The sequence below is a fragment of the Corvus moneduloides genome, chromosome 2 (genome assembly GCF_009650955.1).
Source record: "Corvus moneduloides isolate bCorMon1 chromosome 2, bCorMon1.pri, whole genome shotgun sequence".
In the NCBI taxonomy this organism is placed as follows: domain Eukaryota; kingdom Metazoa; phylum Chordata; class Aves; order Passeriformes; family Corvidae; genus Corvus; species Corvus moneduloides.
The window spans coordinates 45,336,512-45,363,359 of NC_045477.1; the positions used below are offsets into that span (position 1 = coordinate 45,336,512).

Here is a 26,848-nt window from a genome sequence, read left to right on the forward strand (position 1 = left end):
TGCAGTATAAAAATTTACAGGATGATGAGGATATCTTAAAATAAACAGAACCCCTGACAATTCATGCTTAGTATAAGCACTCATGAATCTTCAGTCTTCACCTGATGTTTAGAAGATGAACACCCCCTTTCCTCACTTCTCCACTTAAATATGACTGTGTCTAAAGACCTTTAAATCCCAAAACATGATTCAAATTATCATAAAATTGGAGTAACAGATCGTGTTATTTTTCAGGGAACTAGAATGGGGTGAAACCTGTTGTTAAATGACATAGATAAGGAAACAAGCAAAGGCTTATTTTTCCTATGAGCTGCAGATGGTAGAGGGACATCTTATGCTGAAGATCTCAGGACAAAGAATAAAGGAAATATGTATGGGTGTTACCACTGTGGGAACCTATCACAGACCAGCAACCGAAAGTTGTAACTAATTGTGGGCATGTAGGCAAGTGGTTAAGAGCAACTATTTGATAATAATGTAGATTATTAATTAGGCTTGTTATTTGTTGGAAAAGAACACAATGGGACACAGGACTGTCCAGTTTTTCATGCAGCAGGAGAAAGCACCTTGAAGGAATCTTCTACAATATACATTTTTAACCAACTGAGAAACTGGTTTAAAATGTGAGATTAGGAGAAAACCTAGGAAGGAGGAAATAGAAAATAGGAATTCAAGATCTTTGGGAAGTAAAAGCAGGCAGAAATTGTGGGCAAGCTACCAGTTCCTCAATAATGTATGTACACAAATGTGAACTGTTTCATTGTGTAGGAAAGACAGTAACTGTACAAAGAGACCAACCTGGTTAAACCATTAGTTCTTCTTAAACAAGGAAACACAGAGAAAGTGCAAAATAGGTCAAATTACCAAGGAAGAAAGAAAAATATATAGCATAAATATAAAGGTACAAAAATCAGAGAGGCCAAGACACACCAAAAAAATTTAAATACATTAGCAATACCAAGCTAAGAAAATAATTAGCCCACTGATCAATACACAAGAAAGTTATTAACAGATCTGAGAGTTCAATGCCTTTTTTTTTTGCATCAGCTTCTACCATCAAGATCAGTTGCAATCAGATGGTAGCACAAGACCCATAGCTAAAGGACCAAGTATTCAGCCAAGAATAAGCACGAGTAGATTAGAAAATACTTTGAATTGTGAACTCTCAAACTGTCTGCACCTAAGAAACCTCTGTCTAGGATATAGGTGAAGTAGTTAGCAGCTAGCTTTGACAAATTCTAAAAAGTAATGAGAGATTAGAAAACGGAAAACATTTAAAATGGGGAAAGATAAATCAGGAAATGATAAACCAGTCTTTTCCTGTAAAAATACTGGAACAAACGACTTGTAAGAATCAGAAAGAACAAAAGTTACAGCCAGCATAAAACAAATCATAGCAAGGTAGCTCAATTATTTTTCTGTGCAGATTAACTGGTTTTACAGATGAAGAGCTGGTTGATGTTTTGTATACTGACTTAAGTAATGGGTTTGATATTCCTGTATGTGAGAGCCTAATAAATAACCTGGAGAAAGACGACCTGAATGAAACTACTGTAATGCAAAACTGTACTAATAGAGTTGTTATTGACTGTCTGGACAGCATATACACTGGACTCCTGCAGGGCCAGGGTTCAGTATTCTTCACTATTTCAAAAACTACCTGAGTAGTTAAATAGAAACTTCAACTTTGCACAGAAATGGAAGAGATTTTAGCTGTGTTTAGTCAGGATTAGAATTCAAAAAAGTAAATCAGAGAAATTATCTGGAGACTCATCTAATGCAATGCCATGTTCAATTAGTGGCTCTGAACAAGATCATATATCAACTAGAAAGAGTCCAGAGAAAACCAAAATAATGACTAGAGCTGTAGAAAGTAAGGACTGAAAGAAATTAGGAATATAGTCTGTTTATATTTGTTCTGAAAAAGCAAGAAATATTCAAATTGGATGATAGAGAAAAATTTTTTTCAGGAAAATTAATCCACAAACACCAGAGGGTTATGTCCAAAAAAGAGACAGAGGAGTCCTGTTACTTCATTCGAATAAAGGGAGAGGCCATGGGGCATTTCCCTTGGGGTCTCTCAAATTTTTGGAGGGCGCAGCCTCCTATTTATCCTAATTTCCCGACTGCATTTCCCTCTCTCTTTCCCCATTGGCTGAGGTACTTGAGAGGTACCGGCTTCCCGATTTGCTTAATACAGACGCCCTTCTAATTGTTACCCCCCATTTTTCTTTTTCCTATGAATTATGGCTCCCTTCCATTGCTTCTTTCATCTCTCAGCATCCATCTTTACCTATCAGCAAACCCACAGTTTGTTTGTAAAGACAAATCCCTCTCACTCCTTTCATCAATCAGTGTGATGCCTTAGATTTTAACTTTCATATTTTTCAAATCCTGTACTGCCTAGTGTGTTGCTCTAAAGTTCCTTGTAGCCTGTTAACTTCTGCTCTCTCATGCTAGGTAGACATAACAAAGCCTCCCCAGGCCTGCTCTCCAAGGACACTCAGACCATCCTAGGCCCAAAAGTATAAACCAAAAGCTTCAAAAAAGGGGGGGCAAGCTTGGGGAAATTACATCATTAACTGAAGCTTTAATTGGAGAATTAACCCTGATATGCAAATGAACCAAACTTATAAAAGTGTGAAGAACTCGTGACCTGTCATCCATCTTGGGGTCCATTTTGGCAGTAGCCTCTGGCTCCCCAGGGTGTACCTTTGAAGGCCCTTCAAATAAATACTTACCTTTATTCCCTTATTCTTGTCTAGTCTCTGTTTATAGATAGCCTCTCAAGGCATCAAGTGGAATTCCTCCCATTGTTTCTTTGACCTCTCAGTATCTAGCTTTTACCTATCAGCAGACCCATGGTTTGTTTGTAAAGACAAATCTCTCTTATTCCTTTCACTTTTGAATGTTGAAGGTGTTGCAATTAATGAGGCTGTAGAGGTTGTTTAAAACCAAGCTAACTTAAGTTTTAAAGAGCGGGTTGGGAATGATAAAGATATAATTCATTTTGCATTGGGTTACAGCAATGGGCTACATGACCTTGAGAGATCTCTTTCAGCCTTAACATTCCATATCTTCTTCACAACCTAATTAGTTCTATGAGATTTCAGCTTAGTGAAGCAGAGGATGGGATCAGTCTCTGTCCTAATTACTCCACCTTTCCAAATGCTTCCAAAATATCTTTTTTTGGGGGTTTTTTTGGTTTTTTTTGCAACATGAAAGCTGCTTGTTCTGATGATTTAGCTGTAACTATTCAGTCATAACATTTATTTTCAGTATCCTTCTGTACATTAAGGATTAGGACATCCCGGTGAGGTCTTAATTTAAGTCCTACAAAGGGTAGTGCCAGAGTGCCTTTCTACAGACAGAAGATTATTGTGTTGGTAACTAGCTTGAGCTAGCTAGCTTAATACCATGCAGGAATGGAGCACAGATTGCTTTCTCAAATGGCTGAATGAATCATTTCACTAATCCATTCATGGCAGGAGGGTAAGAGGCTGATGTGTCACTTTGATACCATTTCCTCAAAAAGCAGCTGGAACTATTCATATGTGAACTGAGCCATTGTAACTTATTGTCTGTTCAGGGAATTCTTCTTTGTGGGCCTTATTACTTTCACAATTTACAGTTCATTCCATAGAATACTTAAACATTATTTTAGACCTTTTGCACCTAAAGATACAGCACAGTAGTTGAAATGGAATTAGTTATTCATTCTCTGATCAGTATCTGAAAAGTGCCAGAATATTTGTCTGATGTTCTAAACAGAGCTGGTATGGCATACTGTCACATGCTGACCCATTCTGGTCACTCAATGTGAACAGCCTGCTGCAGAGTAATTAGCCATTCCCAAAGGTGCGAGACAGTTTCTTTTACACGCATTGCTGTTGTCATTCTCCTTGACTTTATAATTTCTATTTGCAGAAGATACTACACTACCTCTGTAATGAGTGTCATTTTTACTACTCACAGAGGTAAGTTTGCCAGGAATAACTGTTCTGGTACTTCACACTATCTTTGGTACATTCTAAACTGTAATTTTAAGCAAATAAAGATGGAGTACGGTTTGGTTTTTTTTCCTCAACATAATAACGTCTATGTTAGCCATCACTATCACACTTTTGATTTCATATTGCACCTCTTTGTTTCCACAGGATTCCATTTGTGCCATACACAACAGATGAATCACTTCTAGTTGTGTATCTTGATAATCTCACCTGCCATCACTGATACAAAGGTGAGAAGTCCACTCTCCGCTGCTCATTACTTTTTATCTCTTTATTATCAAGTGTTTGAAAACATTTGTTTCTCTAATGGGACACTTGCTATTTTAGGTATTCCTTTTTGCAATTACAAAGAAGGGTAGAAAGTCCGTGTTGAACCCCTCCCAACTTCTCACCCAGTCTCACATTAGCACCCCTGCTGAGCTGGACTCTTTTTATGAAGTGGTGGATAAAAGAGCCCATCTGGATGCAGCTGTCACTCTACAAAGGAGCTGTCTCCAACACTGAAAATTAAAATTTGTAGATGTTAGGTATAGGTGAAGTAAGATGCTTTCCTGGTGACACCTGGTGATACTGGTGACACTTCTGTTCTCAGAACTTTTCAATGTAAACATGGTTGTGTTCTACACAGGTAAGAGTTAAAAATATAAAAGCCTTCAATATCGTCTTAAGATATTTTAAAATATTACTTTTCTTGTCTCTAGAGGAGGATGACAAGTTATATGCAAATATGTACTATGATATTAAAGCACCATTTCAGATTACAAAAATGTAAGGGCAACTGAAAACTTTGGTCTGCTGCAACCAACTCAGTTTTTCTCTACTGTATAATGTTTCATTTGAATGTAGCTGTTCTGACCCAGTGTTAAGTAACGGAGCTGCTTCAATGACTAAAATTCCCAGAAACAAACTTTAGCAAATCATACTATATAGTCAAAGTGTCTAAAAACAGATTTTCATTATGGAATTAACCTTTCAAGTGGTATTCACAGAATCACAAAATAGGTAACGTTGAAAGGGACCACAGTGGGTCATCTGGGGCAACCTCTCTGCTCAAGCAGGGTCATCCTAGAGCACGTGGCACAGGATTGTTCTTGAATATCTGCAGTGAGGGAGGCTTCGCAACTGCTCTGAGCAATCTGTTCCAGGGCTTGGTCACATGCACAGTAAAAAAGTTCTTCCTCATATTCAGGTGGAAATATTGCCATAAGTCCACAGCAGAATTTCTACTTTGTTTGGTTTTAAACTCTTTACTCTGTTCCCTCTAAAACCATGCTCAGCTGCAAAATACATTGTGGAGCTGAGAGGTGCTGTTGCCCACTTGTGCCACTGGGAAATCCAAGTAGCATCAATGTGCTAAGGCTCACATCCTATTGTATCCTCCAGTGAAATTGCCCCGGGAGTTACTTTCTGGGCTAAACAGCTCCGTAGCTGGTTGCATCAAGTCCTGACAAGTGGACAACTTAGCAGCTGATCCTAGAGCTTTGCCTCTGCTTTTAAGGACATCTAGCCCATACATTTCATGAGCATTGCAATTCTTTGCTGCTCTTTGCATTTTAGTTGTAATCATGCTCCTGGCTTTTGTTATTGAGTCCTTACTGGTATTCTTGAGATTTGCTTTCTGCTCCTGTATTGTTTCCCCTGCCATGCCATTAGTGGCACTTGTTCTTGACCAAATCACGCCAGCCCTCTGCATGCACGAGAACTTTCTTTGGTTCTTTTTAGCTTTGTCAGTGGACATACACTTGACTGACTACTTAATGTGTTAAATCCTTTGACAGTTCTGTCTTCCTGAGTTCAGCATCTTATTTACAATGAAAACCTGTGGGTTTTGCTGTGACCTGTTTGCATGTTCTATTGCTTGTTGGGAAACAGTAGATGGAAATATTTTCAGCTGTTAATATACATACGATTTTAAGTGTTTTAATTTCAAAATTCTGCTTTCAATATCCATTGACTTTGGCTAGACTCAACTTGGAACAATGCTTATGAATAGCCAGTAAGGAAAAATATGCAGTATTTCAGGCAAAGGAAGTTGATCTCAGGACCGTATTATTAACCTTGCATATAAAATGAGTACTGTCCAAGCACTTAACTTCTACGTTTCTTTCTCTATAATGCAAAATACACTGGATTAGCAATATTGTGTTCCTGCACAAAAGTCCTGTGCTATGCAGAAATTTCATACTGATGTTTTCTAAAAGGTTAGCTAATTCCATTTTTCTCTGGAGTATTTTTTAAAATTATGAACATGGTTGAATATTTCACGATCACTTATTATCAAATAATTCCTTCATTTTATAGCAAAGAAGAGTAATCAAAGAGTAATCATGGTTTCCTTGGCCAATGCCAAGCATACAAGAAAATCACTACCTCAGCTGGTATACAACTGAGAATATTCAGTACATCAGCTTCTAAGTGACAATTGGCAAGTGAGAACACTAAAACAGGAAAATGCCGTAATTTCTCTCTATTTTTTTTTACATGAATCACATTTAGTCTGAAATTTAAAAGTGATCATTACTTGAGAAGCACCTACTTTAGAGTTTTTAGAACTGAGGGAATTGGGAGGGGTAGCAATTCTGTGAAGCTTCTGAACCCACCTCTGAGTCAGTGAAAGAAAGAAAATTAAACCACTTTGAACTTCTATTCCATACACCAAGAAATGTTTATTACAGAAGTGCACATCTTACAATAAAAAAAAAAGGTTTTGACATTAATTTCATTTGTGTCATATAAATTCCTGTTTACCTCTCTGCTTCTAGTTCTAGTAAAATAGTTTCATTTTAATTCCGAAATCACCACATTGTATTTATACATTTACTGTGATTATGATATTCACAGTAGTGGCAGACTTCATACAGAACTGCAGTGAATTCTTAATGCACCCATTAATCCATACAAAAATGTCTGAATCAGATTATTTTGTCTAGCAAATTTAGACATTGACAACAATGTAATTAAGTTAAAATATCTGTTTGAATTTGCATCTAGGTAACTGTAAAGAAAATTAAGCCTCTTGCTGTTTGTTGTTGGAGGAAAATTAGAATTAAGAAATGCAACCCAGTTCAGGAGAAATAACTGGTCAACTGTTTAACTGCTCTTTGTAAATAAACCACAAGTTTTTCCTGCTATGTTTATATTAGAATTTAATCATGCTTGAAAAGCTCCAAAATTAGTAATTGCTACAAACAACAAAACAAACAACACAAAGCTGCTTAGAGGAAAATACAATACCTCTGTTTAGTCAGTGGGTTTCTCTACAATTTTGGGTGTTGATTTGTTTCCTCCAGAACAAAAACTGGTAATGAAGTCAGTTATTTCTTGACACAATCCTACTTACTTCCAAAGAAATAAAAAGATACATATTCTAAGGAATATACAAAAAATTTAATTTTTCTTTTATAGCAGAAGAACAAGAAAGTGATGGTAAGTCTTCTTTAGCAGTTCTACATTCTGAATTTTTCTACTATTCCTTGATGTGCCATCTACTTATGATAATCACATCTAAATAAAAAGTAACATGATACTCATCAGTCTTCCTCTGAAGAACTGATTAGACCATATGTATTTCAAGTGTCACAGGACATTTTTCCATTTGTCTTCTTAATTCTAGCTAAACTACCTGGGCCCTATTATTGAAAAAAGGATATCCAGGATGGCTTTACTTACAGAAGGCCAGGAAGGGCTGTTGTCTCTCCTCTGCTGATTCTAGTATAGACCCTTGGGTGCCTAAACAACATAGAATGAAGACTTTCTCTGAACTAATTCTCATGTGAGTAATAGTACAACTTTTAGGGGGAAAAAAAATCTTAAAACATTTGTAGTGATGAAGAATCCATACCAAGTCTTGAAAAGTAGTTCCAGTGCAGCCTGCGTCTTTTTTTTTTTTGTTCTATTACATCTGACCTCCACATTTAGGCAAGGAGCAAGGTACTCTGGTACTACCAAATATAAGTTTCCTGTAGGAGAAATGTTAAGTAAAGTCAGGATTTGTAGAAAGCTAAAATCACCTGAGCTTCTCAGTACCACGGTGTCACTACAGATTGGCTTCATGACATTGGGTGTTTAGAATTAGTAAGCATCAACTACCCTGAACAGCCAGTGGTCACTTCAGTATTAGTCCACAACTTTGCCAAGTACAGCTGTAATATAACTTCCTACCACCTCTTAATATTTTATTCTTTTTAAATTTAAGGATTGTAATGATCCTCTTGCCTACAAGACAGTGCTGAAGCATCATATTTCACTGTGACCCAGTTGGGACTAGCCAGAATAGAGCACCTGGACTCTAAAGATGGTAAAATTTCTTCCAGCTGATTAGTTTGCATGTAGAAATATTAAAATGTCTATTTATTCCTTGCACTCTCTTACTAAATGATTATATCATTTTATGTGAAGGACATGTTCACAGATTAACAGCATTAACTAAGTGGCCTACAGTCAAAACCAAGGAAGACCTCCAGTTGCATTTTATAAATGTCTTACTGGATCACATGTGCTACTCTTGTATACAGTGGAAAGTGACTTCTCATCTCTTACGTTTGGGTCCCCACAAAAGTTAAAGCAAGAGTTTCTGTAAATTATGCCATCATAAATTTTGCTGCTATTATCAGTGGCCAATCATGTATAGCGCAAGAAAACTCTGAAACTCATTTCTTTCCCATTCCCAGATTGTATGAAATACATGATTACATTAATTTTTGCTCTCTGATTCCCTAGTAATCTCCTGATGAATAGCTCTTCATAATGGAGATTTTCCACTAATTATCTCCAGCCATTTTACATTGTGTGTGTTGAAGAGTATCTTTGTAGAGCAATTTCCAGCCTAGGATCTTTCCTCATAGGTGTGTTCACAGTTTTACTTGTTCCACGCTTTTACTTCTGTTTTACCAACATAACTAGAGAGTGAGTCTCATACCCAATTTCTTCAATCAGTAAAATGTGTCTGTTGACACTTATCCATTAAATTAAATTAAATTAAATTAAATTAAATTAAAGGTCTATATACTATATAAAGGTCTCTATACTGCAGAGAGTTAAAATCTGTGGCATTTGGCATTGTTACAAAGGGATTTATCAGAAACAATATTTTAAGTTCAGATGAAACTTTCTCCTGTAGGTTGTAAGCTTGTAAGCTTCCTCTTTCATGTGCTACATCAAGGTTCTACCTCCTCCTGAGACTGAGGGGAGACCTTCTCACAGTGCCGATCTCTTCTCTCTGGTGATCAGTGATAGAACCGAAGGGCACAGCATGAAGCTGTGTCAGGGAAGGTTTGGGCTGGACATAAGGAAAAGGTTCTTCACCCAGAGTGTGGTTGGGCACTAGAGGTTCTCCATGGAAGTGGTCACAGCGCCAAGCCTGACACAGTCAAATAATTGTTTGAACAATGCTCCCAGGCACATAGCATGATTCTTGGGGTTGTCCTGTGCAGAGTTACTGCAGTAAGTATATGAAATTTGGCAGAAAATAAACCCCCTTGCATTCCAACTAGTCCTTAGAGATCAGAGAGGCTTGGTGCAGCTGAGCTTAATTTCTCATTTATGACCAATTAGTCACTAAAGTCTGGTTGCATTCAGTAAGAACATTCACAAATCACAGATTCAGGAATAATGTAGTTTACCAATTCAACACTATAAGTCTGGTCACATTGAATAAGAACTTTCAAAATCACAGCTTCACAAATAGCATAGTTTACTGAAGTCATAGGTTATAGATTCTAGTTAGATTGCTGATAACTGCACTAGACCTGCAAAATATAAGTGCATACCTCTGTGTACAAGTGTTCCCAGGTAAGCTCCAACACAGAGACACAAATCTTAACGCAGAGTTATGCCTGCCTTGGGGAGGGGAGATGAGCAAGCCCATCGATTTGTCTGCAGAGTGGGGTTGTGTTCTTGTCCTCCTATAGTGGAGGAGTTCAAATATCAATTTTATACTTGGACAAATGGGTGAATGACTGTAGTCAAAAATCATTGGCTGCCTGTTGCTGCCATCATAGATGTGGGGTAGGGGGACATCTGTTTTCTTATCTTTGTATTGGTAGGTGTGGTTTTTAATATGTAAACAAGGATAATGAGGGTGTTGATTACCTTCATCAAACTGAGCTACCTAACTTGTGGCTGAAAAAAGGCAGCACTGTGGAACTTCAGTATGGTCCTCCATACGTCTGGGGCAGCAGTGGCAGCCATCAGACCTTCACCAGATCTTTATTCCCGTTATTGTCTCCTCAGAGGAATAGATCTGAACCAAGGCTTGCTGTGCACGGTGAAGGGGCAGTGAGGCTGAGGGCTGGCACAGAGACGTGGGTGCTTTTCTGCACCTCACTGAGACAACACTGGGCTGTGGGCCCTCTGCTTCAGCCCAGACACCATTCAGTTGTTAATCCTTGCTCAAGCTCAGGTGCAAGATGAACAAGTGGCTTAGCTTGTGGTTTTGCTGAATCAGCCTCATCAATTCTCCACCATCTCACAGCATCTCTCTATTCTGACATAACCAGCCAGTCCTTTTTCCACCAAGGCCAGGAGTTGGACTTGATGATTCTTGTGGGTCCCTTCCAACTCAAGATATTCTATGATTCTATTCTGTGATTCTGTGATTCCTTGTCTAGCAGTTAATTGGTATCTAATTGACAAACAAGCCACCTACCTCAGTGGATCAACTGTTCTCCAGCAGAACAGTGACTTTGGGCTGGGTGGGTTGTTTTGATAATATGGTCAAGGTTGGGCATCTTGAAATCCCAAATCTTTAAAATGTAACATAATGTTAACCAAAAGCCATGGGACAGAGCTCATAGAAATCCACAAAAATGTCCTGTTTGTTCCAAAAGAAACCTTGAAACCAATGTATTTAATGACTATGATCCATGGCAATTACGCAACCTGTTGTTTCCTACCTCTCTCCCTCCTGATTTCTATTTGCTGACCTATATTTGCAAAAGTGATAAGATGGAGGCTGAGAGAATATTTGGAAGGTATCACTCTATTGCTGTCTTCTGCTGTTCTCTAGATGTCCACCACTGGCCACTGTGAGAGATGGGATCTTGGGCTAAACAAACCTTTGGTTTGACTGCTTTTATGTTTTTATGTTCCCGTAAGTTTGAAAAGTCTCTGTTTGCACAAGTTAGCTTATGACTGATAAATTCTTAAATTACATACATACTGATATGCTCCAGTCTGAGGTCCAAACTCTGTCATTATTCCTGAACAGCTTGCCACAATGCCAAGAACTGAGAGCAGTGAAACGGCACTGGAACACATAAATGTCAGAAGATATGCTTGAAGCGACTGAATGATTACTGAGATAAGGAAAGAGTGGGAGCTGGGACAACATTTCAAAGAGACAGGAGACTATTATATAAGCCTCAAATGTGCCAGGATGTGCATCTTCAAACTGGAAGTTAAGACGTGAGAAAATGGAAGACTGAGACATGGGCTGCAGGGCAGGTAGTGATGGAGAAGAAAAAGGAGTGTATGGTCCTTTTGAATGCAGCTCAGGATCCAGGATTCCTGAGTTACCTGGTAAAGAGACAACCTCTCCCAAATGATCGAGCTGCACAGAATTTATGGATTATATTTTTCTCCTGCTTTCATTTGCTATTAGCTTATGTCACCAGAATTTGTTCTACACACTTGTGAGTTTTGAACTTTTTGGAGGAGCCCCAGAGATATAAATTGGCTTCAACAAGACAGAATTTCTGATGGTTGTTTTTCTGGATTAGTTAACTCCTAAAAGTAATTTGGAAAGTTTTAAGAATACAGACATTAAAACATTCAAAAAATAGAGAGCACTCAAACTCATGTTACTTGTGAAAACTTAATTCAAACTCCTGGAAAACACAGTCTCTTATCTGCGAGATCACATTCTGTTTGTACCACAAGCCATTCCTCACTTATTTCAGTACACAGGACATCTAGTGTTCAGAGTAAGAAGATGTGAAGTAGCCTGCTGATTGTATGACTCTCTGTATTTATCTTTTCTAGTACAAAAGCTACAGAGTACAGTGACTGAGGCACCTGATTTCATTAAGAAAAAGTTGTGTTCTTTGGACAGAAGAATATCTCCTGAACAACTGGATTATCTCCTTGTCTTGTTTCAATAGATCCTGTGTGAGGCTGAAGCTCATTAATTCAGTTTTGGGACAGGCGATGAGAAATAAGTATTTTTCATTTTCTGGGCAGCCAGCCTCATGCTGTGAAGACTTCTCAACTGCAAACAAAGTTGACGTCAGATGTGATTGCCAAATAAAGTGTAGAAATAAATGCTATATCCTTGACAAACATAGCCATCCAAAACAGGCAGCCAAAATAACACATATTTTTGACACTAATTGTATGCTCTCTGTGTATAAAATGGGGATAAATGCATTAATGTTTGTGAAGCTGTCATGTGCTAGTGATAGATGTCAAAGGAACCATGGAATCATAGAATATCCTGAGCTGGAAGGGACCCGTGAGGATCATAAAGTTCAACTCCTGACTCCACACACAACAACTTAAAAGTTAAACCATGTATCTGAGAGTATTGTTCAAACCCTTCTTGAACACCTACAGGCTTGGGGCCATGAGCTTGTTCCAGTGCTTGACCACCCTCTCAGTGAAGAACTTTTTAATATCCAATCTAAATTTATCCTGATGCAGCTTGAAGCTATTCCCTTATGTCCTATTACCAGACACCAGAGGTAGCACATCCCTCTCTGCTTCCACTCTTTAGGAAGTTGTAGATAGCAATGAGGTTACCCCTCAGTCTCCTCTAAGCTGAACAAACCCTCCACTGCACCTCCTAAGTCCTACCCTCTAGACCCTTCACCATCTTTGATGCCCTGCTTTGAATACACTGCAATATTTTTATATCCCTCCTATGTCATGGAGCCCAAAAATGCACACAGTACACAGGGTGAGGCCACACCAGCACAGAGTGGGATAATCACTTCTTTTGACCTGTTAGCATACTGTGCCTAATGCACCCCAGGATACAGCTGGCCCTTTTGGCTCTGGAGCACATTATTGACTCAATCAAAACCCCCATGTCCCTTTCTGCAGGGCTGCACTTTCACTCCACGCTCTTGTTCCCTAGCACATACATGCATCAAGCATTGCACCATCCCAAGAAAATTATTTACACCATGGAATGGCGTTTCTCAAAAAAAGCACGAAGTTAATACCCTAAGATGGGTATAAACAAAATGCAGGAGGATATTTGTGAATGTCATTCACCTTATATACTGACTGAGACAGAGGTAATGTGAAAAAGAAGTAGTAGTGCAATTTAGGAATGTGACATAATGCATATGCTCAAATGCGCATTGTCAATTAATAATTAGTTCAAGGGGTAGAAAGCATAGGAGCAGATTTAAAGGTGGGATCACAGGGTGGGGATTTTTGAGTCTGAATCATCATAAGCTGACAAAGTGGGACAAGGAGCTGCCTGTTGAGCTGAACACAGGCAGTGGGACTCAAGGATAGGAGGAGACAGCAGCTTCAGAGAGCTGAGAGTATGGAAGGCAGTCCTTAACAGCCATGTCACAAATTCCTTGTGATTTTCACAGCTGGCTTTTTAGAACTGAATTTGCATGGGAATGTAGGGAATGTTGCACTTCCTAACCTGCAAGCATTAGACTTTGCGAAGTCTCTATTGCTTCAATTTCTTTTTCATGTATAACACGTTTCTTTATGATGAACAAGAATGGTTTAGAACTAAATGAAGAAAAGTTTGTGAAGAAATTATAGTTTTAGAGTAAGAGCAAGAGATTGAAGGGAAGGTACCTTAAGAGACACTAGAAAGTTAAAAGGAATTGATGGACTTTTGAAAGATGACAAAAATGAAAAGACCACAATAGATTTAGCACTGGGGGTGGCAGTGCACTAATGAGGGGTCTAAATTTGAGGATAAAGCACTTTTAATAAAAAGAAGGAAGAAAAAACCTCTGTATGTGAAAAAGAGGCTGCGCCATGATGACAGATGTTTAAAGAGTGAGAATTTTGGTTTTCTGGTCACAAGACAAAGTCCAAGTCTGTAGTCTTTTTAAAGGAAGAAATGGTCAGGTCAGTCAGGAGTCTTATGTGAGTGTCATCTCAAAATCTTGTATTTGTGGAAGGTAGGGCTGGAGTCTTCTCATTTTGTGAGGCTCTGTGCAGGACATATTCTGAGTCTCCTGGCAATATTCTGTTTAGAATATTCACCCATCTACATTATAGTCTAACAAAGCTGTGGTGGAAAGGTGCTCTAGTAAATGCCCTGACTGTGTTCTGCCCTAACTCATTTTTCCAAATGGCCTTTTAGAATATAAAAGAGCAGTGCATTAATCCAACCTGAAGGTACTGTTGACTATGGCACAGTCCTCATCCAACAGGAAAGGACAAGTTGCCTAAAAAAGCAACTTTGTTCATTGCTAGAACAGGCTCAGACACTAAATGAAACTGAAGAAAAATGGCTTTGCTTTGAAAATGAAAAAGTTCACCAAAAAATTACTTTTTTTTCCAGTTTTTGTCTATGAAGCACACATCAAAATAGTGCCAAACTATCATCACAGTGATTTGCAGTAAGAGAATCTTATTACGATTTTTAATAATTTGATTTTTAAATTAGATTTACTACAAGAAAAATATTACAGAATGTTTTAAAAACTGACCAAATTTAAGCATTATGAAATAAAATTCACTTCACAATTTCTTATTTTGCAAGTTTGTTTTTTTCTCTCAGACAGCTCTAAACACTGCTAAGAACCAGTTAAAAACTACATTGTGGATCTTACTGGTATAAAGCAAAAGCCAGGTCACCAGCCAAAATCTACTCATTCCTTTATATATATGTAGCATCACTTCAATTTCTGCAGGCTAGTAGTGCTGTTTCAAAAATGGGATATACATCATTCCCCTGTGCTTCCCATTGCACCCCCTTATCAGGCACTATCACTCATCTGATTGCACATGCAGAGAGATCAATGTGTTGGCCCAATTGAAAATTGGCCAATTTTTAGCTGCATGAATGCTCGTGTCACCACAGAAAGGTGACATCAATTTATAGCCAGTCACTGAGGAGAGGATAGGACTGCTACTTTTGGCAGCAGCTTTATCATGCAGCAACTTCCCTGTGGTGAAACCACGGAGCCTGATCAAGTTCTTCAGTATGAGAAATACCAGGATAAAAACAGGAATATTGTATGCCAGATTTAATGGAAAGAAACGAAGGTGAAGGTACACAGAAGCTCCTTCGTTCAGCACTGTTCTTACACAACCCACAGGAGATCTTCAACCTCTTAAGCAGAAAGATCTTGTTTAGCAAACCAGAAAAGGTTTAAATTACCAAATCCAGTACTTGATTAATACTTGGGATCAAACAGTTCTTGAGATCGACTAGCAGATCCACTAGTGAAAACCTAGAAAGAAATAGGATTTAGAAAGAATAGGGGATTTTCTTTATATATAGGAATATATACACAGATGCTGCTCCAAAGATAGGTTATGGTAAGATGAGAAGCTAGGTTCATGCAACAACTCCCTCTGCTGAAATGGAGTCATTCTCTCCTCCTTCAGGCTGCACACTCTTCTGTGCTGTCTTTGTGGGGGCTTTGGTACCCGGCTGACACATAAGTCACTTCAACTCACTAAAGTGGCAAAAAAGCTATTTGCCTTTTTTTTTACTTAATTGATTTAGTAGGTTGGAGAACAAATGTTATTAATGGTGGCAGGGCCCCAAATATAGATGAATGTCATAGCTGACAGCTTTTCTCAGGAAAATGTCACTAAACCAACATGAAATCATGCTATTTTAGACTTGGCCTTACAGTTTGAGAACAGGACAGTATAGAAAAACTGGTTGTAGAAAATGATCCTAAAGTTGATGTTGTGTAAATTGCATGGAAAGAAAACAAAAGCAAGTCTGTATCTAAACCCCTTGATTTCATAAGGCAAATTTGGTAAAATAAGACCTAGTTAATCAAGTCAATCGAACGGAGGAGCTCAGAAGTTTGAAATTAAAATTATTTGCCCTTTCTTAAAGAGGCAGGTGCTAAGATAGTCCATAAAAAGGATAATTAAGTAGAGAGCTTTCAAGGAAAGAGGGACTGAGTAGCAGAAGAGTTTGGGTACACACTGAGAATCACAGAGATAAGGTGATATTTTCCAGAGCATAAAGAGGGAAATGGCAGCAAGTAGTACCAAACAGGAGAGTATCCAAATGAATAGTGTCTTCTAGTAGATTTCCTTGGGAGTTATTCTTGGGATTTATCTTATTGTTTGGTGAAGAAGAGCAAATAAGTTTATTGCAGTGGCTGGTTTCACAAAACTAGGCAGCATCATCAACATAGCTGCAGTGGGATGTCATATGGAAAAACAATGAATGACCATAATGAGTGAACTAATGGAAACAAACTGCTATAATACAAAATGCAAGGTCACGCACTTGGAGGCTAAAAAAATTTTGCTATTACCAGAAAACTTTCCCAGTAACTGAGTGGTAGAAAAGAACATAGATAGCACTAGAAGAGATGGTGGTTATCTAATGTACTTATGCAAAAAGTCAAGTACACACCCAAGACTGCAATATTTCATGGAGACATGGAAATATTGATCTACTGTACAATGTAGTAATTTAGTCTAAAATGGATTATTATGGGAATTTGAGCTCACATTCAGACATGAGTTCAGACTGGGATGGCTAGCAATAAAGCCTAGTAGAATGACCAGTGGAATGAAGATCCATTGAGCAAGAAGAGACTAAAAAATCTGTATTTAGTCTAGCAAAAGGAAGGCTGAGAGGGAATATGATGACTGTCTATAAATATATCAGGGCTAAACACCAGGGAGGGAGAAGAGCTATTTAAGCCAAAGGATGAACACTGGCACAAAAACAAATGGATTCTTGAATAAGTTTAGTCTGAAAATCAGAAGGAGGTTTGTAACCACCAAAACAATGAAGTTCTGGAACAGATTTGTGAGAGAAGTAGGGGGTAAACATATCAAGCTACCACTAAGATGGAGCTTGAAAAGTTTCTGCAAGGGATTATAAGATAGAGTTTCCTGTAATAGCAAGATAGTGGACTCCGTGACCTAGCAAATGTCTTCCAGTTTGAAGATCCTACATTCTGTTTTGCAATATAATTTCTCCACTAATACAAGAAAGTTATCTAAAACCCTCAAATGTTTAAAAATTAATAAAAATTACTTTGCAAGTAAAGATTATGTTGATTATTGTAAACCCCCTTAAAATTATTTCAGAAGAACAATTTGTTGGGTACTGCATTCTTAAGTCTTTACAGTATTGGAATGTCTTCTGTGGGGAAGTTGCCTGGTTCAGAACATAAGTTGTTATTTACTGTTCCAAAACTTAAATATGGGATGTGGCATAAAGGTAATTTGAAGGCATATTATATTATGCAATGAATAATTATCTTATAGGATAGGATATATTGTCTCCTTATCTGACCTTTAGAAAGATCACTTTTGGTTAAATAAACTGCAAATTAAACAGCTGCATGCAATCTGCTTATAGATATATATTGATTTGTTTATAAATACTATGAAATGTATATGTAGTTCAACAACCATAACGAAAACCACAGGTAATGTTCCATACAAAGCATTTTTTTTTTTAATTTTTACAAATTCTATGGGTTCTGTTATGTAGAGTACAAACACACACATATGGTATCATAGAATCACAGATTGATTTGGGTTGGAAGTGGACCGTGAAGACCATCTGGTTCCAACTCCTGTAGCATGGGTAGGGACACCTTCCACTAGACCAGGCTGCTCAGAACCCCATCGAACCCGGCCTTGAACATGGCCAGAGATGGGGCATCCACAGCTTCCCTGGGCAACCTGTTCCAGTGCTTCGCCACCCTCACAGTGAAGAGTTTTTTCCTAAGTATCTTTTTATTATGAGCTTTAGTCTACAAAGAATAGCTGCTATGCCTAGTGAAACTCAAAAATCAGAACACCGGTAGAAGAAGTACTATATAATGAAACCAAAATGATGAAGTTGTTACTGATGATAGGTGTTTTAAGATTCTACTTTCTTTTGTTTTGTTTGATTTTGTCTTTTAATTTCTTTTCCATCCACAACTATTTCTTGAAGTTGTGTTGAGCAAACACTAGCAGACCAGAATTCCTTTATGCCATGACTATGAGGACACATGTTCCATCAACCTATACAGTTTGTTCACATCTTTCTTCTTTGTGATGGCCAAGAGGGACTGAGGATAAGTAGACAAAGAAGTGAGATTAAGGACAGAAAAGAAAGAGAAATACTGGAAGAAATGGTAGGGGACAAAAGTAAAGTTGTTCTAAGTCTGGAACAAATGCCACTAATCTGTATCATAGATACATAATGCTGACAGCAGGAGGTAGTTTTATACTATATTCATCCTGTTCTTACAATACAATATGCATCACTTGAAGGTTGGTTTGGTGAGTGTTTTTAATATGTCTGCTCAAACGTAAACTTTTCAAAATATATCACATTACTCCTTCTCAGTTCAAATACAGTTGACTGCTTTTTGAGACAATATTCCTCCATGACAGAGAGAAGGATGTCACTCTTCTTGTAAGCTGATGAACAAACTGTTGGCTCAGCTTTGTTGAATTTATCTACTCCCAGTCCATACATTTGACATTTTCTAGTGAGGTTACTTACATCAGGCCTGTCCATGAAAGCAGTGGTGTGGAGCCTATAAATACATATGCTTCAATTCTCTGGTGTTCATGAAGAGATTTTGCTGCTTAGCATTTGAGCTGATGCTAACTCTTTCAAACCATAAAAAGAATTACTCTATGTGGATTATTCTTTAAAATAATCTGAATTATACATGGTTTTATAGAGGAAGAAGAATTTACATGGGTGCCTGAACTTTTTGTCCTTTTTCCTGATGTCAGTTGGAAAAATAAAGGAAAAATCATGGTGGATTTAATTATTTTTGGCTATATTTGAACATAGGAATTTAAAACTAAGGTTACATGTCTATAGGGGGACAACAGTTATCTGGAGTCATAAACTTTACTATATAAATACATTTCATACAGTTCCAAAAGTGCAAGCAAAACCATTAAATTTTGTTTGAGCTGTATAATCTAAAACATTAATGAAAATCTTCTATTGCTACATAATAGTCCTGGATAATACTGTTAGGTAATGTCTCTTGCTAGGGCAGTGGTAAGATGAAAAGGATTCTTCAGGTACGTTTTTAATGACTACTAAGAGTGATAGGTTTCTCTTAATGTGTTCTTAATTAGAAAAACACTTGTTTTCTACCATCCATTGCTGGTGCTTAAGTCCTCTTGAATTTCTTTCTGAACTTCATGAGAACTTAAATGCTTATGGATAAGAACTATTGTAGAACAAAAGACATCTTCCTGATACATATGACTAGGAATGATGGCAAATATGTAATCTGTAGGACAACTTAATATGCCTTTGAGTTTTACCAACCTAGAAGATACTCCAGGCTAATAATGAAGATGGTCAGGAGCCAGCTGACTTGATGGACTGAATGGGATTCCATGTTGAAATTTCAACAGCTCTCTGGCTACGTAATTAGTTTGATTAGTGCGATACTGCAGATCAAAGTCTATCAATTTATAGAGCATCTTTGAGACCTTCAAAATGAGTGATGATGCATCTCCATGGCACTTCCTTCCTTGGCAGTGGTTGTATTAGAGCTGTTTTGCCATCACCTCACATCTTTTTTTGCAGGCATGAGCAAGCTGCTGCCAGCCCTGAGGTAACTTTGTCCCACCCCCCCCACCCCCCCACCAAGTAGCGCTTCCAAGCTTCATCTGATGAGCAGCATGTCTTGGGAAAAAAAAAAAAAAAAGCCCCCAAAATCAACAAAACCAAACCCACATTAATTCCACTCAACAACATACACTAACAGTGCCGGAGAAGCTTTTGGCTTGAGTTGTTGACTGGAGCCTGTGTCTCCGGGTGGCATCATTAGGAAGAAATTAGATGTACTGTTGTGACAATGGATGATAGAAAATTTCTGGTCTCTCCCACACATGTAAATTATTAGCCAAACACATCAAAGGTGGTGGAGAAAGGAGACATCCCTTCAATGACTCCTGCGCCGCCCGAGAGGGAGGCTGTCCCTCAGGCTAATCCCGCGGGAAGCTCCAGCTCCGGGTTGGAAATGGCGCCAGCGGCTGAAACCCAGCTCCTTGCGCACGCAAGAGGCTCTCTCTCCCCGGGGGACGCTGCTTTGCGTGGTTGGCACGGATTGATCCCAGCTAGAAGAGGCTGGGCGGGTATTGCGCTCTCTCTCTCCCTCTTCTGGGCAGAGGAGGATGGGTGAATGGGGCAGAGCGGGACCAGCCCCGCCAGACGGGCGGCTGTGCTCCCCTGATCCTCGAAGGAGCGGGCGCTGGTGCCATGGCCAGCGCAGGGGGAAGGAGCCGCGCAAGGGAAGCGCGCATCCTCCATTTTGGCGGAGGGCGGACGGAGAGTTGGTTCCCGGCGCCTGGCCGGAGCACTCATCCCCTACCCCAGTGCATTGCCGGGGGCACCCGGCTCCTTTTCCCGGGGGAAAGCCGGACGGAGGCTCTTCAAATGGACGCCCCGCTGCGCCTCACGTTGGTTTGAATTGGTACCAAGCTTCCCGCAGCGGCTTCCGACAAAATGGAGGACGCCACCACCACTGCCACCACCACCACCACCACCACCACCAGCAGCTCCTCCAGGAGCCATATCGGCTGCTGATATGGCGCCCTCCCCCGCGGCGGGCGGGGGCAGCAAGGCGTCCTCGGCTCAGGAGGAGCTGCCCGGCGGGTTAGGCTGCGGGGGCGCGGGCCAGGCGCCCTCCCTGGGAGACGTGAATTCTCCCTTTTCCCTCTGGGAACGCTTCCATTACCCATGTTCTGTCCATCATGGGAATGGCCCGAGGTTCAAAGCCCTCGTTCGGGAAGGGAAGGAGCGGAGTGGGACCCCTCGGAGAACCACTGCCAGCCCCTACAGCTCGGCGGCGGGGGACGGAGCGGGAGAGGCGAGCCCGCGCCCCACGGCCGGAGCGGTGGCGCCCGCAGGGACCGAGCGCACGGCCGAGACGGCCGGTGCACCCTGCCCGCGGCCGGCGGGGCGCAGCCGGCTCGGCGGCACCGAGAACTTCTACAAGTTGCCGCTGTCAAAGAGCGGCGCGGGGAGCACCAGCGCGACCCTCGTGCACCGGTAACGAGCCGGTCGGTGGGCAGTTATCCGGGTTCCTCAAACCTGATGGATCAAAGTGGGAAGAACCCCAAGCATGGCCAGGAGGAAGATTGGCAGTTTATAGGGTCAACCGGCTGCGGGCGGCTCTGATGGATGGGCGGTGCACCCACTCGGCTAGCCCAGCGCCAGAGCCCGCCCTCTGGGAAAGCCAATGCCGGGGCAAGGAGGCGGATCTCCCCGAGCTCGCTTGGCCCGGTTCCTCCTCCCCTTCGGCAGCAGCTGCGCTTCGCCCGGGACTGGACCGAGTTAGAGTTGAGGCGCCGGAGGAGTAGCGCCAGAGTGCGTGCGTCCCCCGCGGGGGGGTCCGTGCCCGCAGGCATTGGGGAGTCGGGTAAGGCGGGGGCGCGGGGCGCTGCGCCTCATCGGGGCGGGCTGGCGGGGGGCTGGCGGCGCTCAGCTGCCCCCAGGGCGGGGATGGGAGAGCAGCCGCCGTGCCTCCTAGCTACCCGGGCGAAGTACCCCGCGGTGCTGTCGCCGCGCCGCCACCTCTGGCGGCGGGGGCACGGACGGCACCGGGGACAGTCCCGCGGATAACCATCGCGCCACGGCGGGGGGCGGCGGGGGTAAATGGGGGGCGCCCGGGGGCAGCCCCGAAGGGGGGGGCAGGGGCATTTGGGGGAAGGGCCGGGTCTGCTCTAGCGCCTCCTATTTTAACTCTCTCCCTCCCTTCGCCGCCGGGCCCTCGGCTGTTGTTCTGCCCCGGTGCCTCCCCCACCCACCGCCGTCGTCGCCCCCCCCCCCCGCGGGTGCCTCCCTCCCCTCCCCTGCCTGGCGCTCCGCCGCTTCTGCCGCCGCCGCTGCTCCCCTCCCGTATTGTTCGGCTGGGTCCCTCTAATGGCGGACAGGAGGCGGCAGTGCTGCCGGCCGACTGCAGGGGGGCAAACCCGAGACCGGGGGCAACTGCCGCGCAAACGGGCGGGGGGCGCGGGCGCTCGCCCGCTGCCGGGGCGCTGCCGCTGAGGGCCCCGCGGCCCCCCGGGCGCCGGTTCAGGGCTGATAGGGCAAGTTCGCAGGTAACACTCGCTGCTCCCCGCCGTGGGTGCCACCGCTACCTCTGTCCCCCACACTCGCGCGTAGAAGCCTCCGGTGCGGCGGCGCCCGGGGAGGGCTCCTTGTCCCTCCTTCCTTCAGCGGGGACAAGCGGCGTGGGTGTGCCGTGAGGAGTACCCCACCGCCCCCGGGGAGGGCAGTGAATTTATTTATTTATTTATTTATTTATTTATTTGAAAGGTTGGGATTAAGGGGAAGTGGTGGGTGATGGAGGCAGTACCTGCCCTGGCCAGGCGAAGGAAGCGCTCCTTGGGGGCGCTCCCTGATCCTCGCTGCCCCGTGTTAACCCTGTGTGTTTCCCTTAGGCTCCAGCCCAGTTTGGTGCAGGCTTGGCAGAGACCAACAAGGAGAGGGAGCTCCATTGTGCCTGCTATTTGTGTATCTGTTTCTGCCTCTGCTAGACCTGATTAAGGAGGGCTTGAACCATTCCCCCCGCCTCGTATTCTCCGGGGGCAGGGGTGGAATGAGGTCCCTCCAGGGCTGGGTGGGGAAATTCCTGGGTCTAGCATCCGCTGCCCTGGGGCGAAGCCCCAGTAATGGCTGTGAGGCGGCTCCTCCTCGGGGTGGGCGCTGCTGCTGCAGACATCCTGCAATACCAACTCCGGCAGGCAGACGACGGGCTGCTGCTGCTGCTCACGTTACCCGGCTCAGGAGGGAGGAGGAGGAGGGCATATTTCGGGTGCCCTCTAGAGTTCTGGAGCGTGTATGAAAATCCGTGACTAGACACCTTCAGCCATCTTGAATTCCCCCCCCCCCTCCATTGCTCGAATCGCGTGTCCTGCGTGTCATCTCGAGGCTAAGAAGAGGCATGGGAAGTTTAAAATCACCCAGCAGTTGGCGATGGAGAAGCGTCTCTTTGTGCAATTAGACTGGTTCTCTACACCCGCAGATTTGTTTGGGTGGTTTTGTTGGGTTCCTTGGCTGAGCTTCTGAGCCATCCACTTTGTCCCTTCCCCAAAAAGCTGGAGGACACTGGGGAGACCCACAGGTTCTCAATAGCGAGCATTTGTGGTGTGTGCATGTCTGTGTGGGATTTTCAGAGCAGATTTTGTTCTCTGTTGGGTGTTAAGTTGGCTAAAGGAGAGGCTGGTTGCCAATCCCTGTGGGTAGGACTGGGATGTAACTTGACTCTAGTTTCTGCCCTTGTTAATAATGGGGCTGTTTTTTAGCTGCATGGGGGATTCCGAAATGGCCAAGTAGTGCAGCGAAGGAGCAAGTGAGGCTGTGAGCGCACGGGGAGAAGCTCGGGAGGTGCCGCGGTGGGCCCGGGCGCGGTGCGCGGGCTGTGCCGCCAGAGGCGCCGGCGGGCAGCGCGGCGGCTCCGCTGGGAACGTGCAGCCCGAGAACAAAACAAAAAGGCAGCGCCTGGCTTGCGCTCTGGGTCCCTCGCTTGGGTACAGCCCGGATTCAGGTGTTGCAGTCTTCCCCATCACTCGTATCTTAATTTTTTTTTTTTCCTTTATTTCTGTCCCTTGCTGTTTTACGTGGTAGATTTTCCAGATCCGCAAAGCTTGCAACTTTCTTTGTCACTTTTGGTGGCTTACGTATACAAAGAATGAGTGGTTCGCTGCAAAACCTCACCGCTTAGGAGGAAGGCATCAGGTCTGGATTTATTCTAAGCATATAAAATTATGAACCACACCAAAGACTCTTAAGAGTTTGCGTGGCATGTTGTCATTAATAAAGTGGTCTGTTCTAAACCTTGGCTTGCTACTGCAGTTTAAAAATTTTAATCGTAATTTTTTAACTCTACCGTGTCTTGGATGTAAGGCTACCATCCGATTTTATTTCTGATTCATTATGCGTTCCAGTCTAACAGCTGTTCTGTTTTTTCTAATCCCTCATGTCAAAAAAAGTTACTTCTAGGAGCAATCCACGCAAATAATGCTTTGGAAGGAGGGGGACTGTTGTGTACTGGATCTGGTTTGACAAAAATTATTGCCGCTTTGTGTGGCTGCTTATGAAAAGATAAGAATACTGCCAAGAACAGCCATATAGCTAAGATTCAGTAAACCTTACTAAGATGCAGTAAAAAAAAAAAAGCATCCTGGTAGGTGGCACACTGTCCTCCTCCAGCTGTGATGATGGTAGTACAGCCTTCTTATGGCATGTGATGGGACCGTGCTGCTCTGGGAGGGAATGTATTTGGTGCTTAGTGCTGCAAGGTCATCTCTAGGAACCAAACTCCTCAGCCACGTTATTACGTGGTTAAACTAAGTAAGTTGTTTTAATAGAAGACTGTCTTAATTAGAGCAATAAATTCACTTTATTATCTACTAAATTTGCTTTATATTGTTGTTATTAATCTTCTTTGACCTCAAATATATGATTGCATTCTGCTGTTGCTTACCCTGTAATAACATGCTAAGAGGGATTTGCATCAGCAAGAATGTCAAAGTGGCAGTGAAAAAGTGAAAGCAAGTTTCTTTGTCTTCTGTAGAGCTTGTTCAAGTATACAGAGGAATGTGGTACAAAACCGGTATGTCTTTCAGATTTTTGCTGGGGCTGTTTGGTTTGGGTTTTGGTTTTTTTGGTCCTGCAGCATCAGGAATGGTCTTGTGTTGTTTAAGACATTTTCATTTTGGTTTTGAGGACTAAGTACAGAATTACTGAAGTTCTGTCACAGTGTTTGAGTTTGCACTCAATTGGTATACCCTGCAACAAAAGCAGTATGGGGAATTCTGTTAAGAACTTGTATCAAGAATTGTTACTAATGGAAAATTCACTATTCATGGAGAACTGTTTATTTTTTCCATCACAAATAACAATGAACTCAACTGATCTGTGGAAAGGGATTGAAATTTGAAGTTCACAAGCGTTCAAAAGACCACTCAGGAGTGTCTTCTGAGAAGTTTGAGGTAATACTTGCCTCATGAGGGTCTTAAAACCCCCATATGTTGCAGTGGAGTTTTGCGTCCACTGAAATTGTGTTTAACTCCACAGCTGAAAGTGTTTCCAACTTCTTCTTAACTTAGTTTCAGTGATTTTATCTTAGTAGTTGAATGCTTGTGTGGCTGACTGGGTTGCTTACGCATTAGAGTTCAGAGGAAACTGAGCTTGTCTTCCGTATTTATAGCCTGCCCTATGTGCTGCTGGCAGATATGGCTGGCACTAGATGCCAACTTGATGTATGAACAATCTACTCGATTTAGATGCTACTATTTACGTTCTTTGTTTTGGACCAAGATTTGTAAGTTTGTACTTCTAAGAGAAATTTTAGGTAGAAGGAAGAAGTGTGGGATTTCTGGAATGCAGTTGCATGTTATGGCCTCTTCAGTTAGCACTTTTCACTATATTGATTTTTATATCATAGTTTTCCAGCTGCACAGTGGATTCCAGCTCCTCCTGTTTGTTGCCCATGCTGTGTGCATTGGTGTAAATGCACTTCATTGGGACTATTCATCCTGCAACCTGTTTTGGGAGAGAGGTGCTGCTTCCTGTGTGACTGTTCTCAGGTGTTTCTGTGGTTTCTAATGCATGAAAAGGCTTTGTGTCTTTGCTGTCATGGGAATCTCCATCCCTTAGCCCCTACTCAGATGGTTAAGCAGCATTCTTTGCTGCTCTGGTTGGCTTGGTTGAAGATGATCCAGCGTTTGCACATTGGCCCAAGAAAGCCAATGGCATCCTGGCCTGGATCAGCAGTGGTGTGGCCAGCAGGACCAGGGCAGTGACCGTCCCCCTGTACTCGGCACTGCTGAGGCCACACCTCCAATCCTGTGTTCAGTTCTGGGCCCCTCACTGCCAGAAAGACATTGAGGGGCTGGAGCGTGTCCAGAGAAGGGCACTGGAGCTGGGGAAGGGTCTGGAGCACAAGTCCTGTGAGGAGCAGCTGAGGGAGCTGGGGGTGTTTAGCCTGGAGAAAAGGAGGCTCAGGGGGGACCTTGTCACTCTCTACAGCTGCCTGAAAGGGGGCTGTAGCCAGGTGGGGCTTGGCCTCCCAGGTAACAAGTGACAGAAGAAGATGGCCTCAAGTTGCACCAGGGGAGGTTTAGATTGGATATTTGGGAAATTTTTTTCACTGAAAGGGTTGTCAAGCATTGGAACATGCTGCCCAGGAAAGTGGTAGAGTTGCCATCCCTGGAAGTAGTTAAAAGATATGTAGATGTGAAACTTAATGACATCGTTTAGTGGTGAACATGGTGATGCAGTTTAATGGTTGGACTTGATCTTAAGTGTCTTTTCCAACCTAAATGATTCTATGATTTCAATGCCATTTACTTATACTTAAATGGTTTTGACAATTTAAAGCTTTTCCTTTCCATGAACTTCCAGAAGCTATCAGTTTTATATTTATTCTGTGAAACTCAATGCCACTAGAGTTCAACAGGGCACACGCACACCAGGAGTTTGATTATATGTACGTATGAGAACATCAGCAGTTGCAATAGATGCGATCGGTGACTGTCCTTTATGGACAGGGTCCACTGAGGGTTTCTCATGCCTTCACCTGAAGTATCTCATGGACTGGACATGTCAATAATGAAAGTTGTTTTCTTGCTTCAGTTTGCTGTCAGAACAAAATGATTTCAATCAATGGTTGTAATACAGATTTTATTAGTCCAACATAAGTAAAATCTACAGAGATTGTTAATTT

General features: G+C 42.2%; 1 protein-coding gene across 1 annotated transcript in view; it reads left to right on the forward strand.

The window, feature by feature from the left end:
* Positions 1 to 21,365: 21,365 nt before the first annotated feature.
* The window catches only part of ZMYM2 (zinc finger MYM-type containing 2), an 87,201-nt gene continuing 81,718 nt past the window's right edge, over positions 21,366 to 26,848 (forward strand). Inside the window, 1 exon segment of the mRNA XM_032099359.1 lies at positions 21,366 to 21,535. The gene's annotated coding sequence lies outside the window, so the exon portion shown is untranslated.